This window comes from Orcinus orca, chromosome 8 (assembly GCF_937001465.1).
Source record: "Orcinus orca chromosome 8, mOrcOrc1.1, whole genome shotgun sequence".
In the NCBI taxonomy this organism is placed as follows: Eukaryota; Metazoa; Chordata; class Mammalia; order Artiodactyla; family Delphinidae; genus Orcinus; species Orcinus orca.
In genome coordinates this window covers 5,753,943-5,776,893 of record NC_064566.1, presented here as the reverse complement: position 1 = coordinate 5,776,893, position 22,951 = coordinate 5,753,943, and the positions used below count along the sequence as shown (strand labels likewise).

At 45.6% G+C, this 22,951-nt stretch overlaps 1 protein-coding gene across 8 annotated transcripts in view; it reads right to left on the bottom strand.

The window, feature by feature from the left end:
* PC (pyruvate carboxylase) overlaps positions 1-22,363 on the bottom strand; it is a 104,947-nt gene extending 82,584 nt beyond the window's left edge. For 2 of the 8 annotated variants that reach the window (XM_033402326.2, XM_033402330.2), the window contains exons 1-4: positions 22,226-22,363; positions 21,699-21,838; positions 18,001-18,040; positions 17,424-17,462 (exon numbers count right to left, since the gene is read on the bottom strand). The gene's annotated coding sequence lies outside the window, so the exon portion shown is untranslated. Of the gene's footprint in view, positions 1-15,380; positions 17,385-17,423; positions 17,463-18,000; positions 18,041-21,698; positions 21,839-22,225 lie in introns of those variants that run through there. The other 6 variants (XM_033402323.2, XM_033402328.2, XM_033402329.2 and 3 more) reach the window with 5 other exon arrangements.
* Positions 22,364-22,951: the final 588 nt, after the last annotated feature.

Here is a 22,951-nt window from a genome sequence, read left to right as displayed (position 1 = left end):
CCCACCACATGGGTGGTCAGAAAATACTCAATGCTCTATATTGCTGGTGGGAAAAAGGGTAAATTAGTACAACCACACTGGAATAGAGTTTTGCATAACCAGGAAGAGTTAGATGTGGCAGGAATTCCACTCCTACTTCATATCCTGGAAAAACTTGCTCCCGTACACCAGGGGCCATGTATAAGAATGTGCCCAGCAGGGTTATTCCTAAGAGCAAACACATGGAAGCAGCCTACAGGTTTCCTGGCAGCAGAAAGGATAAATACACTGTAACACATTCCTACAGTGTAAAGCTACACAGCACAGAAAATGAAAGGAGTCACATGCATGCCCGTGGATAAATCCCAATGTAATGCGAAGCCAGTCACAGAAGTCACAGTACAACTCCATGTCTATGATGTTCCAAAAGAGGCAGAACTAAACAATAAGTTATTTAGAGATTGTTCATAAATGGTAAACTATTGAGAAAATCAAGAGAATTATTACTACAAAAGTCAGAATAGGGACTTCCCTGGTGGCACAGTGGTTAAGAATCCACCTGCCAATGCAAGGGACATGGGTTCAAGCCCTGGTCCGGGAAGATCCCACATGTAATGGAGCAACTAAGCCTGTGTGCCACAACTACTGATCCTGCGCTCTAGAGCCCGTGAGCCACAACTAATGAACCCACATGCCACAACTACCGAAGCCCGTGCGCCTGGAGCCCATGCTGTGCAACAAGTGAAGCCACTGCAACGAGAAGCCCGCGCACCACAATGAAGAGCGGCCCCCGCTCACCGCAACCAGAGAAAGCCCTCGCACAGCAACAAAGACCCAACACAGCCATAAATGAATAAATAATAAAATAAAATTTAAAAAAAACCCAAAAAACCCCAAAGTTAGCAGAAGAAAAGAAATCATAAAGATCAGAAATAAATGAAAAAGAAGGAAACAATAGCAAAGATCAATAAAACTAAAAGCTGGTTCCCTGAGAAGATAAACAAAATTGATAAAGCGTTAGCCAGACTCATCAAGAAAAAAAGGGAGAAGACTCAAATCAGCAGAATTAGAAATGAAAAAGGAGAAGTAACAACTGACCCTGCAGAAATACAAAGGATCATGAGAGATTACTACAAGCAACTCTATGCCAATAAAGTGGACAACCTGGAAGAAATGGACAAATTCTTAGAAAAGCACAACCTTCCAAGACTGAACCAGGAAGAAATAGAAAATCTGAACAGACTGATCACAAGCACTGAAATTGAGACTGTGATTAAAAATCTTCCAACAAACAGAAGTCCAGGACCAGATGGCTTCACAGGCGAATTCTATCAAATATTTAGAGAAGAGCTAACACCTATCCTTCTCAAACTCTTCCAAAATACAGCAGAGGGAGGAACACTCCCAAACTCATGCTATGAGGCCACCATCACCTTGATACCAAAACCAGACAAGGATGTCACAAAGAAAGAAAACTACAGGCCAATATCACTGATGAACATAGATGCAAAAATCCTCAACAAAATACTAGCAAACAGAATCCAACAGCACATTAAAAGGATCACACACCATGATCAAATGGGGTTTATTCCAGGAATGCAAGGATTCTTCAGTATACGCAAATCTATCAATGTGATAAGCCATATTAACAAACTGAAGGAGAAAAACCATATGATCATCTCAATAGACACAGAGAAAGCTTCTGACAAAATTCAACACCCATTTATGATAAAAACCCTGCAGAAAGTAGGCATAGAGGGAACTTTCCTCAACATAATAAAGGCCATATATGACAAACCCACAGCCAACATCATCCTCAATGGTGAAAAACTGAAAGCATTTCCACTAAGATCAGGAACAAGACAAGGTTGCCCACTCTCACCACTCTTATTCAATATAGTTTTAGAAGTTTTAGCCACAGCAATCAGAGAAGAAAAGGAAATAAAAGGAATCCAAATCAGAAAAGAAGAAGTAAAGCTGTCACCGTTTGCAGATGACATGATACTATAAATAGAGAATCCTAAAAATGCCACCAGAAAACTACTAGAGCTAATCAATGAATTTGGTAAAGTTGCAGGATACAAAATTAATGCACAGAAATCTCTTGCATTCCTATACACTAATGATGAAAAATCTGAAAGTGAAATCAAGAAAACACTCCCATTTACCACTGCAACAAAAAGAATAAAATATCTAGGAATAAACCTACCTAAGGAGACAAAAGACCTGTATGCAGAAAATTATAAGACACTGATGAAAGAAATTAAAGATGATACAAATAGATGGAGAGATACACCATGTTCTTGGATTGGAAGAATCAACATTGTGAAAATGACTCTTCTACCCAAAGCAATCTACAGATTCAATGCAATCCCTATCAAACTACCACTGGCATTTTTCACAGAACTAGAACAAAAAATTTCACAATTTGTATGGAAACACAAAAGACCCCAAATAGCCAAAGCAATCTTGAGAATGAAAAACGGAGCTGGAGGAATCAGGCTCCCTGACTTCAAACTATACTACAAAGCTACAGTAATCAAGACAGTATGGTACTGGCACAAAAACAGAAATATAGATCAATGGAACAGGATAGAAAGTCCAGAGATAAACCCACGCACATATGGTCACCTTATCTTTGATAAAGGAGGCAGGAATGTACAGTGGAGAAAGGACAGTCTTTTCAATAAGTGGTGCTGGGAAAACTGGACAGGTACATGTAAAACTATAAGATTAGATCACTCCCTAACACCATACACAAAAATAAGCTCAAAATGGATTAAAGACCTAAATGTAAGGCCAGAAACTATAAAACTGTTAGAGGAAAACATAGGCAGAACACTCTATGACATAAATCACAGCAAGATCCTTTTTGACCCACCTCCTAGAGAAATGGAAATAAAAACAAAAATAAACAAATGGGACCTAATGAAACTTCAAAGCTTTTGCACAGCAAAGGAAACCATAAACAAGACCAAAGGACAACCCTCAGAATGGGAGAAAATATTTGCAAATGAAGCAGCTGAGAAAGGATTAATTTCCAAAATTTACAAGCAGCTCATGCAGCTCAATAACAAAAAAACAAACAACCCAATCCAAAAATGGGCAGAAGACCTAAATAGACATTTCTGCAAAGAAGAGATACAGACTGTCAACAAACACATGAAAGAATGGTCAACATCATTAAGCATTAGAGAAATGCAAAACAAAACTACAATGAGATATCATCTCACACCAGTCAGAATGGCCATCATCAAAAAATCTAGAAACAATAAATGCTGGAGAGGGTGTGGAGAAAAGGGAACACTTTTGCACTGCTGGTGGGAATGTGAATTGGTTCAGCCACTATGCAGAACAGTATGGAGGTTCCTTAAAAAACTACAAATAGAACTACCATATGACCCAGCAATCCCACTACTGGGCATATACCCTGAGAAAACCAAAATTCAAAAAGAGTCATGTACCGAAATGTTCATTGCAGCTCTATTTACAATAGCCCGGAGATGGAAACATCCTAAGTGCCCATCATCGGATGAATGGATAAAGAAGATGTGGCACATATATACAATGGAATATTACTCAGCCATAAAAAGAAATGAAATTGAGCTATTTGTAATGAGGTGGATAGACCTAGAGTCTGTCATACAGAGTGAAGTAAGTCAGAAAGAGAAAGACAAATACCATATGCTAACACATATATATGGAATTTAACAAAAAAAAATGTCATGAAGAACATAGGGGTAAGACAGGAATAAAGACACAGACCTACTGGAGAATGGACTTGAGGATATGGGGAGGGGGAAGGGGGAGTTGTGACAAAGCCAGAGAGAGGCATGGACATATATACACTACCAAACGTAAGGTAGATAGCTAGTGGGAAGCAGCCGCATAGCACCGGGATATCAGCTCATCAGCTCGGTGCTTTGTGACCGCCTGGAGAGGTGGGATAGGGAGGGTGTGAGGGAGGGAGATGCAAGAGGGAAGAGATATGGGAACATATGTATATGTATAACTGATTCACTTTGCTATAAAGCAGAAACTAACACACCATTGTAAAGCAATGATACCCCAATAAAGCTGTTAAAAAAAAAAAAAGACAGTATGGTACTGGTACAAAAACAGAAATATAGATCAATGAAACAGGATAGATAGCCCAGAGATAAACCCACGCACATATGGTCACCTTATCTTTGATAAAGGAGGCAAAAGTATACAATGGAGAAAAGACAGCCTCTTCAATAAGTGGTGCTGGGAAAACTGGACAGCTACATGTAAAAGAATGAAATTAGAGCACTTCCTAACACCATACACAAAAATAAACTCAAAATGGATTAAAAACCTAAATGTAAGGCCAGACACTATAAAACTGTTAGAGGAAAACATAGGCAGAACACTCTATGACATAAATCACAGCAAGATCCTTTTTGACCCACCTCCTAAAGAAATGCAAATAAAAACAAAAACAAACAAATGGGACCTAAGAAACTTAAAAGCTTTTGCACAGCAAAGGAAACCACAAACAAGACGAAAAGACAGCCCATAGAATGGGAGAAAATGTTTGCAAACTAAGCAACTGACAAAGGATTAATCTCCAAAATATATAAGCAGCTCATGCAGCTCAATATCAAAAAGACAAACAACCCAATCCAAAAATGGGCAGAAGACCTAAATAGACATTTCTCCAAGGAAGATAAACAGATTGCCAACAAACACATGAAAAGATGCTCAACATCCCTAATCATTAGAGAAATGCAAATCAAAATGACAATGAGGTATCACCTCACACGAGTCAGAATGGCCATCATCAAAAAATCTAGAAACAGTAAATGCTGTAGAGGGTGTGGAGAAAAGGGAACCCTCAAAAAAAAAAAAAAAAAAGGGAACCCTCTTGCACTGCTGGTGGGAATATAAATTGATACAGCCACTATGGAGAACAGTATGGAGGTTCCTTAAAAAACTACAAATAAAACTACCATATGACCCAGCAATCCCACTACTGGGCATCTACCCTGAGAAAACCATAATTCAAAAAGATACATGTACCACAATGTTCATTGCAGCTCTATTTACAATAGCCAGGACATGGAAGCAACCTAAGTGTCCATTGACAGATGAATGGATAAAGAAGATGTGGCACATATATACAATGGAATATTACTCAGCCATAAAAAGAAATGAAATTGAGTTATTTGTAGTGAGGTGGATGGACCTGAAGTCTGTCATACAGAGTGAAGTAAGTCAAAGAGAAAAACAAATACCGTATGCTAACACATATATATGGAATCTAAAAAAAAATGGTTCTGAAGAACCTAGGGGCAGGACAGGAATAAAGACACAGATGTAGAGAATGGACTTGAGGACACGGGGAGGGGGAAGGGTAAGCTGGGACGAAGTGAGAGAGTGGCATGGACATATATACACTACCAAATGTAAAACAGATAGCTAGTGGGAAGCAGCTGCATAGCACAGGGAGATCAGCTCAGTGCTTTGCAACCACCTAGAGGGGTGGGATAAGGAGGGTGGGACGGGAAGAGGGAAGGGATATGGGGGATATACGTATGCATATAATGATTCACTTTGTTATACAGCAGAAACTAACACAACACTGTACAGCAATTATACTCCAATAAAGATGTTAAAAGAAAAAGTCTGACAGTTCTATGTACCTGATATAAGTGCAATCATACAGTATTTGTCCTTTTTTGTCTGGCTTATTTCACTTAGCATAACGTCCTCAAGAAGCTTTTACCTTTGAAGGCAAAGGGCAAGACAGAGAAAAGCTGGCAGCTGAATGACACTGTTGAACTCCTGCATTAACCCTTCACCAAAGCCCACTTCACGTCTGAGCTTTTTGGTTACTTGGTCACTATATTCCATTTATTATTTAAGCATATTTGTGTCTATATTTTCTATTATTTGCAAGTGAAAACACAGTAACTGATACCCTCCCTTTTTTTCCTCAAATAGAATTAACAGTTTGGTATATATTCTTTCAGACTCTCCAATATACAAATAAAGATGTGCATTTTGTTTAAAAAAAAGAAAAAGAGTGAGGCAGACATCCGTATTGATATGGAATGTATCTCTAAGATACATTCATAAATGAAAAGGGCACAGAGCAGAGAGAGGGTGTAGGAGAAAAAAAGAACAGAAATATACTTCTATTTTAAATGGCCACATCGTCTCTAAACGGATAGACAAGACACTTTAACCAGAGGTGGCCTCTAGGGAGAGACACTGGGTTATAAGGGAGAGAAAACAAAAGGAGATTTTTTTTTTTTTTTTTTTTTTTTTTTTTGCGATACGCAGGCCTCTCACTGTTGTGGCCTCTCCCGTTGCGGGGCACAGGCTCTCTCCACTTCGCTCCATGACAACCTTTCTTCTGTGTTCACTTCTTCCTTCCCATCACCACCCCTTCCCTAGTAACAGCTGGTAACAGCTGGTCTGAATTGCAACAATTGCCTCTCAGAGCTGGTCCCCCACCCTGACCTCCTGCCTCTCCCCATGCCAGGTCAGCTGGCTCACTGCTTCCAGAAGAGTTTCTCAAAACCCCATTCACCTTTCGGGGGGTCGCCAGCTCAAGCATCTCAGAGGCTTCTTGTCTCAAATTCCAACAGGCAGCTGGGCATTCACAGAATGAATCTCCCAGCCCTGATGCTCACTAATCCCCAAGAGCATCCTTTTTTTTTTTAAACAGGGTTTCCTAAGTTCCAGGGTCCTGTGTGTTCAGCAGAAGACAAAGCAAACACAAATCTCCACCTTCATGGACCATCCATCGCCTTCCTCCTGACAGTGAGGCTAGGGGCATCACCCCTTTCCCATGCCTGGCTCTTCTCATCGCCATGACTTTCCTCCGTGTGCCACTGCCTGGGTACCGTCCCCTCCTCTCCACCAACCCCAATGTGACTCCCTCATTCAAGGGCCAGCTCTCCCAAGAAGTCCTTTCTGAGCAGCTCCCCTCCCACCCAGTCCCCTCAGCTTGCAGGCCCTTGGCCTCATGTATTCTACTCTCCATAATGAGTTCTCCTGGAACTATTCTCCACTGGCTCCATCAACACAGCCACCACTAGGATGTGCCCACTAAGTGCCGCTTTACGTTATTTCATTTAATCCCCCCAATATCCCCATGAGGAAGGTCTTATTGCCCCTATGTTATAGACGAGGAAACCAAAGCTCAAAGAGCCTAAGGAACTTGCCTGATAATTTTCTACATTCGTTTTTGCATTTAGCATCTTACCTGCCACAGAAACAGCACTCAGTAAACAGCAGTTATGACTGTTCCTTATTAGCTAGTTACTACTTGAGCGAGCATGTATTTTGCCCCAGGACATGCATCCCTTCTCTCCTCAACCACAGGATAAGCGACTGAAGGCAGGGGCCATGTCGTCAGATCCATCTGTGCCTGCCACAGATGCACAGCAAATGCTTGAGCAAAGAACACTTTCTTAGAACAATGCACAGTAATAACTTTTGCCCTTTTTAAACCATTCAGTGAAGTGTGAAAACTCAGGATTAGATCACGGGGAATTTATTTTGCCAAATATTGAAACTGCCATTTAAGAATATCAGAAGTAAAAAGGGATGGAAAGATGATTCGGGTCAGCAAAAACACAAACAGCTGTTTTGCAACCGGCTGGAACTGAATAGTCAAAATCAAGAAAGGTTGAGGAAAGGCAAAAGGTCTTAGGCAACATGGCAGGGAGGAGAGCCCTGCCCTGAGTGAAGACTCCCAACCGGCCACAAGTCCAGGTGACAACAAATGGCTTTTGGGACAAAAGCAGCAAACACGGATGAAGAGATTAATTTAAGTAGGAAAGTCGGAGAGTTTCGGGTTGGTCTTCTCAGACCTGCGCACAGTGACACTGAGGCATCATGTTCTAATATTCTGGACAGCAGGAAGAACCCAAGGCCAGGAACTGGAACTGCTGCTTCCAAAGCTTGGCTCTGCCTCTTACTGGTGGAGCTGGGTAAGTCACTGAACCCCCCCGAACCTCTGATCCATCATCCATGACGATGAAACCACAACCTTAACCTGTCCCAATGAGAACTGTCCAATAAAGAATAAAACTCTAAAGTGTGATACACATATAAGGAATATTATCAACAACAAAAGCAACAGAACATCAGCAGTTGGTTCCATAGTGTCCTGGGGTGAGACAGTTGAAACCTTGATGGCTGATGGGTAGGGGAGAGGCTGCCATTAGTAGATTATAGTAGTTGTTCTATTTTTCTTGAGGTAAAGGTTGAATTCACCTTTGGGGACAAAAATTTTTTTTCTCTGTTGTAATTCCAACCTGCTATCCCCGAGCATTCAGTAAAATTTTGTGAAATATCTGGTAATATTTTATTTATTTTTTAAATTTTATTTATTTATTTTTATTTTTAGCTGTGTTGGGTCTTTGTTGCTGTGCACGGGCTTTCTCTAGTTGTGGCGAGCGGGGGCTACTCTTCGTTGTGGTGCGCGGGCTTCTCACTGCGGTGGCTTCTCTTGTTGCGGAGCACGGGCTCTAGGTGCGCAGGCTTCAGTAGTTGTGGCTTGCGGGCTCTAGAGTGCAGGCTCAGTAGTTGTGATGCACGGGCTTAGTTGCTCTGCGGGACGTGGGATCTTCCTGGACCAGGGCTCGAACCTGTGTCCCCTGCACTGGCAGGCAGATTCTTAACCACTGCACCACCCAGAAGCCTGGTAATATTTTTAAAAGATGTACTTTGAGGGCTTCCCCGGTGGCGCAGTAGTTGAGAGTCCGCCTGCCGTTGCAGGGGACACGGGTTCGTGCCCCGGTCCGGGAAGATCCCACGTGCCGCGGAGCGGCTGGGCCCGTGAGCCATGGCCGCTGAGCCTGCGCGTCTGGAGCCTGTGCTCCACAACGGGAGAGGCCACAACAGTGAGAGGCCCGCGTATCGCCAAAAAAATAAAATAAAATATAATAAAAGATGTACTTTGAGAAGTTATGAGTTAAGTCTGTTTGCATGTTGAAGGCAAAATAGTATGAGGAAGGAGGCAACAGCCCTGAGACAGGGAGAACTAGTGACATGCAGAAGAGAAAATAGACAGCTGGCCAAGGAAATCAGTAACCCAGGTAGATTTTATTCATTTAACAAAGATTTTTTGAGCCCCAACTATGTCCCAGGTTTGGTGGAACACCAAGGAATAATAAGTATTCCTTAGGTATTTCTAAAAATACCTGCAGAGGGGAACTTGGTAAAATAATTCCTACAGGTCAAGTGTGAAAGGAGCTTGAGTAATTGTTATTTAGGGACTACATTGACATGTTATCCCTGAAGATGGAAGAGATCAGAGCCATCTAAGACTCAAAGATCAAATACAGTTAAAGGTTTTGCCTCATATGGCATCTATGTTCATCTCACTGCCTTCTGGCATCCATGGTTTCCAAGGAGAAGTCAGCTCTTAACCTTATCAAAGGTCCTTGTGATGGGTCGCTTATCTCTTGCTGCTTTCAAGATTCTTTGATTATGATGTGTCTAGGTGTGGATCTCTTTGATTTTATCCTACTTGGAGTTCACTGAACTTCCTAGGTACATAAATTACTGTTTTTCATCAAATTTGGGAATTTTAGGGCTATTTCATCAAACATTCGTTCTGCTCCTTTCTATCCTCTTTCTAGGACTCCCATCATGCGTATGCTGTCGGTGTCTGAGGCCCTGCTCATTTTCTTTCATTCTTTTTTCCTTCTGTTTCTCAGTGTTTAACCTCAAATGACCTATCTTCAAGTTTGCTGATTCTGGGAATTCCCTGGTGGTCTAGTGGTTAGGACTCTGCACTTTCACTGCCGAGGGTGCGGGTTCAATCCCTGGTCAGGGAACTAAGATCCCACATTCTGCGTGGCGCGGCCAAAACAAAAAAAGTTTGCTGATTCTTCTGCCTGCCCAACTCTGCTGTTGAGCTCCTAGTGATTTTTTCACTTTAGTTATTGTAATTTTCAACTCCAGAATTTTTTTTTTTTTTGGTAATTTCTATCTCTTATTGATCATCTCTTTTTGGTGAGGCATTGTTCTCATACTTTCCCTTAGTTCTTTAAACATTTTTTTTTTTTTGGCCATGCAGCGAGGCATGGGAGATCATCTTAATTCCCTAACCAGGGATCAAAACCATGCCCCCTGCAGTGGAAGCTCCGAGTCTTAACCACTGGACTGACAGGGAAGTCCTAAACATATTTTTTGTTTGTTTGTTTTGGTTTTTTTTTTGTTTTTTTGTTTTGCGGTACGCGGGCCTCTCACTGTTGTGGCCTCTCCCGTTGCGGAGCACAGGCTCCGGACGCGCAGGCTCAGCGGCCATGGCTCACGGGCCCAGCCGCTCCGCGGCACGTGGGATCTTCCCGGACCGGGGCACGAACCCGTGTCCCCTGCAACGGCAGGCGGACTCTCAACCACTGCGCCACCGGGGAAGCCCTAAACATATTTTTAAACAGATGATTTAAAGTCTTTGTCTATAAAGTCTAAGGCCTGAGTTTCCTCAGGGACAGTTTCTACTGATTGTGTCTTTCCCTGTGTATATGCCATTCTTTACATGCCTCATAATCTTTTGTTGAAAACAAGATTCAGCCATTTTTCTTGAATAAATGTTCCCTGGATTGCTGTAAGCCTTTGGTTAATTTCCAGAGTTCTGAAAAAGTTGACTCTGACAATTTTTGCCAGTTTTCTCATTTCTTTTACAGAGGAATACCTTTTAAGAACTCCTTATTTCACCATTCCCGAGGAATCTATATCTCATATGGCAGTTAGAAAGAGGTTTTCATCCCTCTAAGCAATTTTTTGAAGAATATGGGTAAAAGAACTCTGATACTTAAACACTCTGTACTTGATCTTAAGCCCCAAATAGTGTTTTAAATGCCACACTTCTCTAAATTTTTTTAAAAATCTGATTATTTACAAGACACAGCAACGTTTATTAAACACATAATTTTATAATTCCAGCATCTAGAAAAAAAATTGGAATAACATTCCAAAATAACCAAAATGAGGTATTATACATTTTGTTTTACCTTTTCTCGAGTAAAAGTATCCTGGCTCTTGCTCTGTGGTAATAGGTTTACAGCAACAGTTTGATCAGGGTACACGGGCTATGTTTAAAGCTGCATTGTATGACACTGAATGGACTGCATATGTAGCAATCCTTTTCTGATGTACAGTTGGTGGTTTCCCTTTTTTTTTTTTTGCTATAAAAATGCTGATCCAAACAGCCTAGTATGCTTGTGTGCTTGTCCCATTATACCTTAGGTTACATTTCTAGAACTGAAATTGCCATGTCAAATGCCTTGTCAAATGCCTTTTTTTTTTTTAAGTTTTAGTTTTAATTTTCTCTGTATCCTCTGCCATTTAATGCCCTGCCCTGATATGGAGCACATTTTCCTATCTCTTTGGATGCAGATGCTAATACTCAGTGATGTCACTGCCATCATTTAATAGATTCTCACGCTGTGTATCACGCAATGCTCCTTCACCACCTGAAGGGGGAACTCAGAGTCAAAGGTAAGGAAAGACTGTATTTAAAACTTCTGAAAAGCAGGAATCTAAGACAGTCCCCTATTCAAATTTCCTTTTCATGGAACTCCACAGACCTTTGCTTTTACCCATATGGAGCCACATAAGCATTAGACAACAGGGGAGAGGTCAGCCTGCATTAATAATTTTCAGCCAGGTCCCACTCACCAGTCACAAGCTTCCTAAGGCCACACCCAGTGACCAAGACAGGAACGCAAGTCCAGATCTGTTTATCATCTAAAATCCAAATCTCTGGGACTTCCCTGGTGGCACAGTGGTTAAGAATCCGCCTGCCAATGCAGGGGACACGGGTTCGAGCCCTGGTCCGGGAAGATCGCACATGCCGCGGAGCAACTACGCCTGTGCGCCACAACTACCGAGCCTGTGCTCTACAGCCCGCGAGCGACAACTACTGAGCCCATGTGCCACAACTACTGAAGCCTGTGCGCCTACAGCCCGTGCTCCGCAACAAGAGAAGCCACCGCAAGGAGAAGCCTGCGCACTGCAACGAAGAGTAGCCCCCGCTCGCTGCAACTAGAGAAAGCCCACGCACAGCAATGAAGACCCAACGCAGCCAAAAATAAATAAATAAATAATAAATTTAGGGCTTCCCTGGTGGCGCAGTGGTTGATAATCTGCCTGCCAATGCAGGGGACACGGGTTCGAGCCCTGGTCTGGGAAGATCCCACGTGCCACGGAGCAACTAGGCCCGTGAGCCACAACTACGGAGCCTGTGCGTCTGGTGCCTGTGCTCCGCAACAAGAAAGGCCGCGACAGTAAGAGGCCTGCGCACCACGATGAAGAGTGGCCCCCGCTCGCCGCAACTAGAGAAAGCCCTCGCACAGTAACGAAGACCCAACGCAGCCAAAAGTAAATAAATAAATAAATAAATTTTTAAAAATAAAGTTTTAAAAAATCACTTTAAAAAAATAAAATAAATAAAATAATATCCAAATCTCTAACAAGAGTTTGATCACAATGTCCCTCCAAAGAGACTTGTAGCTCTCCACTGGGAGGTTAGGGAGAGGCCAGGGTTCTCACCATTTCCAGGGGGATGAACTAAAGAATACGAAAAGGCAGGCATGGGTTTCGGGTGCCAGAATTTCTTAGTAACCAAGCCTGACCAGAAACCAAGAACCCTTAAGTACCAGACTCCCTTTCTCTGCATTTGATAAGATGTAAGGTATAGGGAGGAAACGCCAGACACAGAAGACTGGGACTCAAATTCCCACACTGCTGTGTCACTGGCATGATTTTTTTTTAATTAATTAATTTTTGGCTGCATTGGGTCTTCATTGCTGCGCGCAGGCTTTTCTCTAGTTGTGGAGAGCAGGGGCTACTCTTTGTTGCAGTGCACAGGCTTCTCATTGCAGTGACTTCTCTTAGTTGTGGAGTATGGGCTCCAGGCACGCAGGCTTCAGTAGTTGTGTCATGAGGACTCAGTAGTTGTGGCGCACAGGCTTAGCCTCTGCAGCATGTGGAATCTTCCCAGATCAGGGTTTGAACCCATGTCCCCTGCACTGGCAGGTGGATTCTTAACCACTGTGCCACCTGGAAAATCCCACTGGCAAGATTTTAAAACTAGTCCTTGATCAAAGGTTTGGAAGATATGCAGAATCTAAATTCCACCTATTTTGTATTTTAATTCCACCTATTTTGTGGCCATAGCGCACAGAAATGAAGGCTTAAGTAGATTAATTGAATCCAGTCACACAGCGTAGCAGCCTGGGTATAGAAGTGCAGAGTTCCATGAGAAGAGAAGGATTAGGCATGCCTCAATCTAGGGCACATGGGCTATGAAACCGTCCCCAATTGGGGGCAAAATGGCAATGACTCGGGGCTCTGCCTAGCAGTTGGATTCAAAGACTAAGACCCAGTTTCACCCTGGGCAGCAATCTCTTGAATTATAAAAAAAAAAAGTGTTATCCAGTTGAGAAAGAAACTCCAAATGTCACTTAGGAAAGTGATTTACTACAGTTTGAGATCATATCATTATTTCCTTATTAGGCAAGCTTCTTTAACTCCAGGAAGACGAAATTTAAGCATATAAATATGCCTAAGAAAATAAAAACCATAATATTTATAATTTTGTGTTAAGAAATCTGTGTGTATCTGTTACTTTATGTACTTCACTGTTCAAGGGAATTTGGTCTGTTCAGAGTAACGAGTCAGTCTCAAGATTCCAATTAAAATATGTAACTGAGTAATTGGTTTAAACTTAGGATTTTAACTCGGAATTTTACTAAGTTTAAAATCAGTATTGGGGCTTCCCTAGTGTCGCAGTGGTTAAGAATCTGCCTGCCAATGCAGGGGACACGGATTCGAGCCCTGGTCCGGGAGGATGCCACATGCCGCGGAGCAACAAAGCCCATGCGCCATAACTACTGAGCCCGCATGCCACAACTACTGAGGCCCCTGTGACTAGAGCCTGTGCTCTGCAACAAGAGAAGCCACTGCAATAAGGAGCCCGCACACTGCAACAAAGAGCAGCCACTGCTCACCACAACTAGAGAAAGCCTGCGCACAGCAACAAAGACTCAACACAGCCAAAAATAAATAAATAAAATAAAATAAATAAAACATTTTTAAAAAAAAGATGAAGTTTTAAAAAACTAATATAAAATAAAATAAAATAAAATCAGTATTGGCAGATGACAAATAAGCACATGAAAAGATGCTCAACATCATTAGCTACCAGGGAAATTCAAATTGAAACCACCATGAGATGCCACTACATACCTTTCAGAATGGCTAAAATGAAAAAGACTGACCGTCTCCATTGTTGGTAAGGGTGTGGAGGGACCAGAACCCTCATCTGCTGCTGGTGGGAATGTAAAATGATATATCCACTTTGGAAAATGGTCGGGCAGTTTAAGTTAAACATATACCTACCATATGATCCAGCCACTCTGCTCCTACACATTTGCCAAGATAAAAGGAGATATATGTCCATACAACAACTTGTACAGAGGTTCACAGCAGCTTTATTTAGAATCACCAAAAACTGGAAACTAAAATGACCAACAGGTGAAGAGATAAACAAATTGTGGAATATCCACTAATGGAATATTACTCAGCAATAAAAAGAACTATTCATACATGCAACATAGACAAACCTCAAAATAATTATGCTGAGTGAATGAAGCCAGACAAAAAAGGAGTACATACTATATGATTCCACTTAGGTAAAATTCTAGAAAATGCAAATTAATCTATAGTAACAGAAAGCAGTTCAGTGGTTACTTGGAGATGGTAAAGGCAGAGAGGGGTGGGAGGCAGGGATTACCAAGGGGCACAAGGACACTTTTGGATAATCACTATCTTAATTGTGGTCATGGTTTCACAAGTGCATGCATATTTCAAAATATAAATTGTACACTTTAAATATGTGCAATTTATTATGTCAAAAACACCTCAGTAAAGCTGTGTGAAAAAATAAGATAAAACAGTATAGGAATGTTTAAGAAAATTTAAGAGTCAGTTTAATTTATTAGTTAAACAGGAATATTTAAGTATTAAAGATTTGGTAATCAGACAATTTCAAGTATTATTAAAGGAAGTTGAATGTAATTCATAAACTCAATTTAAAATTTTCAAATGAGTTAAGATTGCAAATGGATCAAGTATTAACCCAAAGACCCCTTAAAGTGATTATTAAAATTTTCTAGAATCATAAGTAGAACAGAAAGATTTGTAGGCTACACTTAAAAGCTAAATGTAAAAGACTGGCCCTTAAAGGAAGAATGAGATTTTTGAGTTTGTAACTTGAACAAACTGAAAATCAATTTGTACAATCAAAGTAACTTCTGAATAATCTTTGCATTACACAAAAACCCGGGGGCGGGGGGGATGATTAAAAAATCTCACTCAAGCATGCTACTCACCAGTCACCCAAAACTCACCAAGTCACTTGGTCTCACTGAAGTTCAGTTTCCTCATTCACGAGAGGAATGTTTTCCAGAATAATCCACTTATTATAAATGATTTAATATTAATCATTTTCATATTGATAAACAGCACATTAGTAAAAGCACTGGGAAAAGCATACAGCGATGGGCAAATAGAAAAGATCAGCAGCATGATATCACTCTATAGTAACTGCAGCCTTTCCCAGATCCTGGGCTGACCAGTGACAGACATGCGAAAGGTGACACACGTATCCTCAGAGACTAAGCATGACTCAGCACAGCCAGATCATGGAATTTTCCCGAGGCCTCAGCCAGAGAGGAGCTGCCACATGTGGAGTCTGGCCCACAGCTGGTGGAAATGTACCTAGAGCTGCCTTGGATATCCGATATCCCAGCACCACCGCCAAACGCCCCCTGCCCCACAGGCAAATCAGGGTAAGGAGGTGAGGAAGAGCAGCAATGAGGGGGTGTTGAGATGACCCAGGGTTATGCCTTCTGGAATAATACTTAAAAAAAAAAAGCCCACATCTACCTCCCTCCAGGATCACCAAGGCGACCAAAAGGAGGAGGACAGGGGAAGGCGAGAACCTTCAATGGCAGAGTCTTAGTTACAGTAACTAAGCAAAGCTCCATGGACTCAGGAGGGAAGTAGGGACTGAAAAGCCAAACAAGCTTTAACAAATTAGATGACCTGGCAGAAGAAGGCCCTTCCTGGCAACTAATTTTCCCTTCCTACTGATGGATTTGGGGAAGACATGCAAGAAAAGATGATACTCTGGAAAAAAAAAAAAAGGAGGGGTGTCAGAATCTTGGATTCTGCTAATTAGCCTTCTCTGGGCCCCAATTTCTCAGCTCCGTAAGCTGAGAAATTGGGACTGTCACCAAACTCTCTTCTCCTCACAGGGATGCCAGAAAGAGCAACAACATTCAACTCTATCAGCTAAGATGGGAGACCGACAGCAAGCAGAGAGAATAGTGGGAAGTTTGTGGAGGGTGGAGTCCGTCACAGGTCCGGAGGCATTTCCACTCATACCACCTGCCTTTACACTCCGCCCACTTTTCCAAGCAAAAACTCCATCTCAGAGTGGAAAACGGCCACTCCTGGCCCAAGACCTAGGACACGTGAGGACTGTGGAAAAATCTCAGGACGGAGAACAGCTTATGGGTTCTGAAGGATCATATGAAAAAAGTCCCCGGACAAAGGAATCTCCACACTGAGCACTGAACCTGAGCTCTGGGCAAAGCTGCCCCTGAGCCACTAAGTTCCCAGGGCACCTGACTGTGAACCAGGGGGTAGCGGCTGGCCTGCCTCTGGACGAAGGGAAGAGCATACCAGTGTCTGAAATGCAGGCGGGATGCTACACAGAGCCAGGATCGTGCCCGGTTAGGGCCCTCTCACAGACCACCAGGTGGACCCCGGACCCGAGGGCCTTGGAATTTAGGCTGCGGAGATGCACCGGGATCAATGCAATCGGTGGAGTTTCCTGTGTGAGGGGAAACCTTAAGAGCAGGAGGTTATACAGGGCCGTGCTGCCACACAGAGCACTATGTGGGGGGAAGGAGGGGCAAGTCCACCTTCACCCCCTCATCGTTGTCTGGACACATGTGTCAAGTGCTTTTACAGCCAGCTGACAGAGCCACCTCCTGTGCCCAGCTGCCTGCTCTCCACGTGGACTCAAGGGCTCTTCTCAGAGGCTGCCCAGCCCTACAGATGCTTCCTTCCTGTGGTCCTGAGGAGCCTCGCCACTCTCCCCCACCACCAGGCATCCCAAGCCACACCCTTCCAGAAGCAGGGCCTCCTGCTGAGGCTGGCCAGCAGCCAACTGGGGCCAGCAGGGAGCCAGACATCACTTTCCTGTGAAAACCAAGAAAACCAAGAGAGTCTGGAACAGACAAAGACTGCATATATTTTCCAAAACTCAGAGCTTGGCCTTTTTTATTTATTGAGCTTGATCATTGATGTGCGAGGACTGCTAACATCTACAGCTGCTGCTCCCACAGGCATCCCACTGACCTGGATCCAGGCACAGGACTTACCCTCAAGTGTGTTGTCAGCTCTCAGGAGGCAGGGGTTATCTAAATAAAAGAAAAAGAAAGTGTTACCCTTGTTTCTCTCCCAGCACTCCCCAGAGAAGCCAGGCATAGCAGGAACACAGACTTAAAACCCAGAGAAGAACTGCTGCTTTGCCTTCCCCTGATCTCAAGGGTATCTGGGGGGCCACCAGGACAGCACGGGGCTGAGAGCAACCCAGCTCTGTTGTCCAACTACCTGGGCTCTATTCTTGCTGCTTTGCCACCCGCTCCCAGAACCACTCAAAGCTTGTTTCCTCATCTGTGAAATGGGAGTAACACCACCACCCAGGGAGGAGGGCTCCCGAGGAGGTACACACTCAAAGCACTGGCACCGTGCCTGGTATAGAGGACGCGCTCAGACGGTTGGCCGACGTGCCTAATAAGAAGCACTTAAGTAAAACCTTTTTCTGGCACCCACTACACAAGAACAAGTTCTAGAAACTTTTCTTGTTTGATCTGAAGTGTCCGGTCTTCCTGCCCATTCCCATCCAACCTCAGGCCAATTTTCGAGCCACCTCCAATCCTTCAGGAGCTAACTCACCTCCGGATTCTCTGAGCCTGGTTCCTGTCTCACTCTGCAACTGGACGCAAATGAAGAAGCTGATGTGTTTCCTATTTCGCCAGCTATGTCCTCAGATCCCTTCCTGCAGAGACCACCACCCCACACACAAAGAGCACACCTGTGTTTGGACCCATGGGAGCCCAGTTGGTGATGCGTGACCACTTTCTAGAGTTTACAGACTGCTTGTTTTTGAAAGGCCACACCTGTCCGTTAGCTTTAGCCACTGGTCAGTAAAGAGCAAAATGGAGACACAGGCCAGCAAACCATCAAATGAACTAAGTCCATGTTCCAAGAAAACGAGTTGCCTTGGTAGATTATGTCAAGGCTGAAAATGAATGTTTGGGGCATTCAATTCAATAAAATACATCTTGAGCACAAACCCTGCATAGGGCACCATTGTTGGGGGCTAGCTAGTAGAGGTAAGAACAGGATAGTATGTGAGAGGGACCCGAGTGTGTACTCTGAGCCTGACAGCTTGGGGAGGACCCTAGCCGTGCCCTTTCCTAGCTGTGTGACTCTGAGGGAGTTATTTCACTCACAGTTCCTCATCTGTAAACAAGGAGCTAACTGTACTTTTGTTGTAGGGTTGTTGTGATAATCAAATAACACATAAAAGGGGCTTAGCAAGGTCCCTGCCACCACACAGTATGAGCTCAACAAAGGATGACTTTTATTATTAATAACAATCAATCATTATTTATCATCATTATTATTAAAAGAGAGAACCCACGTCCAGCTCAATAGATTCAGCAAGGCTTATTGCAGGAAAGCCTGAAGAGTAATTTCGACAGGACAAGAGAAGAGGAAAAGTCCTGCAGAGTCAAGATCGTCAGGAACAAGATCAGAAGAAGGACACAAAGAAGTGAGTTTCGGGGCAACAGCCAGTAGTCTCAGATGAGGCTGAGGCAGAAGAGGGTACCTGTGGGGTCAAAGAGAAGAAAAAGCCCAACAGGTGGGAGCCTATCTTTTCCTTCAGTAAGGAAGAGGAAACGGTTTCCTCTTCGTCACTGTCCCAGCTTCCACCGTCAGGCCCTACTCCTTTGACAGTTTGGCAAAGTATCCACAGCTGAGACAAGAGGCAGCTAAGACACAGAGGGAAGGGAAGAGATGGTCAGGCGGGCCCAGGTGAGGCTTCAGAGAGAGCAGGCAAATGCCCCACTTCTGTGAACGATGTGTCTGGAAGAGAAACTTGCCCCCAAACAGGCACACCTTCTGGATGGGGGGAGGAGGGCCCTGTTCAGAAGACAGTAAGATGCTACTGGGAGGGAGCCAGAGAGAAGGCCCACACTAGTCCTCACGGGGAATGTTTACTGGCCGGAGGTCTCCAGCTCACGCGGGAAAGTGCCAGGGAGAGATCTGGACAGTCTGGGGCCTGCCCAGGCCTTCCACCCAGATCCTCTGACATACGACAATCATCCCTGCAGCCCCTGAATGTGCTGTGACTTGGAATGAGACCTGGATCTGCAGTCCTGCTGTGCCCCAGTGCCCCACGCCTTTGCAAACAGTGTCAGGACAGGGACCTAGCACAGCACCCAGGGCGCTGGAAGTGAGACAAAGGGAAAACAAGGCAGAGGATTTAAAAAAAAAAAAAAAGATAAGCCGCCTGTACTAGCACCTCAAAGGCAGGAGGGATCCACCGGGGTTACAACATCAAGGCAAACCCCTCTGAGGGATGATCTTGGAGGTGAGAACTGGCACGGAGAGAGTCAGTCAAGCTGGGACAGGCTTCAGTAGAGAAAGATAAAGAGATAAGGAGCAGAGGGGACTTTGGGGTAAACTGCAGAAATTCTGAATGGCAGCCTAATTCAATTCAACCAATAGATACTGCGCAGCTATAGTGAACAAAGCCCTTTTCTGCAGGGCAGAGCAGCCACTAAGAAACTTCTCACAAGGACACGTGCTCATAGGTTGCTTACTAGAACACAAACAGAACAGACTGTAGCTCAGGCCCGCTGCTGCTGGGCCCTCAGAGCCCAACCAAGCACCCCGGCGCCTCTGGACCCAATCTCACTTCTGACTCACCCGCACCTTAGCAAGTGCCCTCACCTTATAACGCCTCCTGCAGAGGCCTCTGCGAGATGACCAACCAAACTTCTCACACTCAACTGGGAAGTGCTATCTCCACGTTCTCCTTCCACCTTCCTCAGCCTTCCTCTGCCAGGGTCCAGTTACTTAAAACTCACCTGTACTTCATCATAAAACCTTGGCTGCTCAAATCCAATCACTGCTTCTTCACTGCTGGCCGCCATGGAATCAAGAGGCTCACAACTCAGGCTTCCCTGGTGGCGCAATGGTTAAGAATCCGCCTGCTAATGTAGGGCACACAGGTTCGAGCCCTGGTCCGGGAAGATCCCACACGCCACGGAGCAGCTAAGTCTGTGTGGCACAACGATTGAGCCTGTGCTACAGAGCCCGTGAGCCACAACTACTGAGGCCTGTGCACCTAGAGCCTGTGCACCACAACAAGAGAAGCCACCGCCATGAGAAGCCCGCGCACCGCAACGAAGAGTCGCCCACGCTCACCGCAACTAGAGGAAGCCCACACGCAGCAACGAAGACCCAACGCAGCCAAAAATAAAATAAATAAATTTATAGAAAAAAAAAAAAAAAAGGAGGCTCCCAACTCGCCGCCTCCACCAAGCCTTCCCTAATCCATGCCCATCCAGCCCCAGCCAGTCCAGTTCTCCTGTCCCTGGCCTTGGTGTGAGTTTTGCCCTGATTTGCCAGCCTCTACGGAACTTCCTCTTCCACGTACTCCTCTGGCCATACCTCGCCCACACCAGCTCTCTACAAACATCTGCGGCATGCCGACTTTCTGCTTACGCTCTGTTTCTTTTTCTCTCCCCCAACCAGTTTGTTGGCAGTTCTGGGGCACCTCGTCTCCCACGTCTTCGCGCAGCACCCAGTCTAGGGCTCTGAACATGACAGGTGTGCAAAGAATGTGATGAAGAGTTCAAGGGTTTAGATGAAGAGCAGGCAAGCAGAAAAGCTGTAGCTGCGAGGGCATCGAAATGCTGAGCACATCCACTCCAGTATGTGCATCACAGGCAGGGGAAGGGTGGGGGGGTGGGGAGGCCAAGGCTGCTGGTAGCAGTGGGTAAGGGAGCAACGGGAAGGCAAAGACTTCTTGGTAAAGACTGGGGAGGCCCTGGTTATGATCTGACAAATAGCGGCACCTCTCTGAGCCTCAGTTTTCTCAGCTACAGAACGGGGATCCCTGGCCTCCTCTTTATCACAAAATGAATTTTAATCAGATTTTTAAGAATTTCAAAGCTCCCAGGGACCTAGGGACCTGACCTAGCCCCGGCACTTGTGAAATGAGGAAAAGGATAATCAGAGGTGAAACAACTCACTCCAAGTACACAAAGCAAGATGTGCTGGGAGGAACGTGTATGGCAGGTCCTCAAAGCCAGGGCAAGCCAGGGCTTCAGACTGCGTGCCCAGGAGGGCATTTCCCGGAGGGCCAGCTGCTACTCACTGCACTTTGTAAACTGCTAAAAGCTGTAGAAATAACGGGCTGAGCTCAGCCCCACCTCCTCCTAATCACTGCTTCTGGGCGCCCGAAGCTTCCTCTTCTGAAACTAAGTGGAATTACAAGAATGCCCCCCAGGGTTACCAGGTGGATCCTATGGGAAGCAGAGTGCAGGCACTCGTAACACGGAAAACCCTCGCCTTACACGCCATGGCTTTCTTCAGAGCTGAGCAACTTCCAGTATGGTGGGGGACACTTGGGCTCCGGATTCTGACAGACTTGGGTTCGAGCCCTCAGGGACCTCGCGCGAGGCATTTGAGGGCTCCGTGCCCTCAGGTTCTCCATCTGCAAAATGGGCCCGAGAGCAGGAATAAGGCCGCCGGCGGCCCCCGGGGAGCCGAGTGGACGAGGCCGGGCTGCGCCAACGCGGGAAGGATGCTCGCGGGGCGGCGGGCCCGGAGAACTGGGGCGACGGGTCCCCAGGGCGGGGGTGGGGGGCGGGCTCGCGCAAACAGTCCCTCGCGGGAGGGGGAGGGGAGGGGAGGGGCGGCGCGCGGCGCGGCGCGTCGCGCACCGCCCGCTGCCGTCTCCTCCAGCCGTCACTCGTGGAGCTGGCGCCGCCTTGGCGCGCGCGACCCTTACATAAGCGTCCCCCGCGGCAGCGCCGGCGCACGCCCACCCGCTCCGACCCGCTGCGGGAAGAGGAAAATGCACAGCGCCGCCGGCACTCACCTCCTCGGTGTTGCCGCAAGTTGCCGCCACCGCCTCTACCGCCGCTGCCTCCACTGACAGGGAACAGCTGCGGTCTCCGCGCAACCGAACTTGCTGCGGTCCCAGTCCCGCCTTGCGGACTTCCTATTGGCTCAGACAGCCCAACCCCTCCTGTTACTGGACAGCCTCCTCTGTCACTCACCGTTCCCCTGCCCGGGACTCCTCCCTACGCCCGCCTGCCCGTCACGTTTAAGCCTTGGCGCCCCACATCAGCCCCGCCCCTCCCGTCCCCGGCAGGCCCCTGGATTGGTGACGAGGCTGGGGGAGCCCGCCCCTGGCTCACCACCACCTACTCCCTGGTCTCCAGAGCCCCACGTGGGCCGCAAGGCCCCAGACGCGGCCCGCAATAGGCGGAAGTGGCGAGGCTCTGACAGGCTGTGATTGGCTGTTGGCGGGGGTGGGGACGTGCGATTCATTCACCCGGGTAGCACGTGTCTCTCAAAACCCCAAGCACAACAGATAACCCTCGGGCTCAAGAATCCAGGCAGACTCAGGTGCACGCTAATGGGTGGAGAAGAGGTCGGAGGAAAAAGGGTTTGCAAAGGGCAGGAAGAAGGAAATGGCGCTTGTGCCAGACGGGTTTACGCGATTGTCTTTTAGCAGCTGTGGGGGTGATGGTGACGGGCAGGAGTCTCCGTGTGACACTGGACAAGCAACCTCACCTCTCTGAGCCTCAGTTTCCTAATC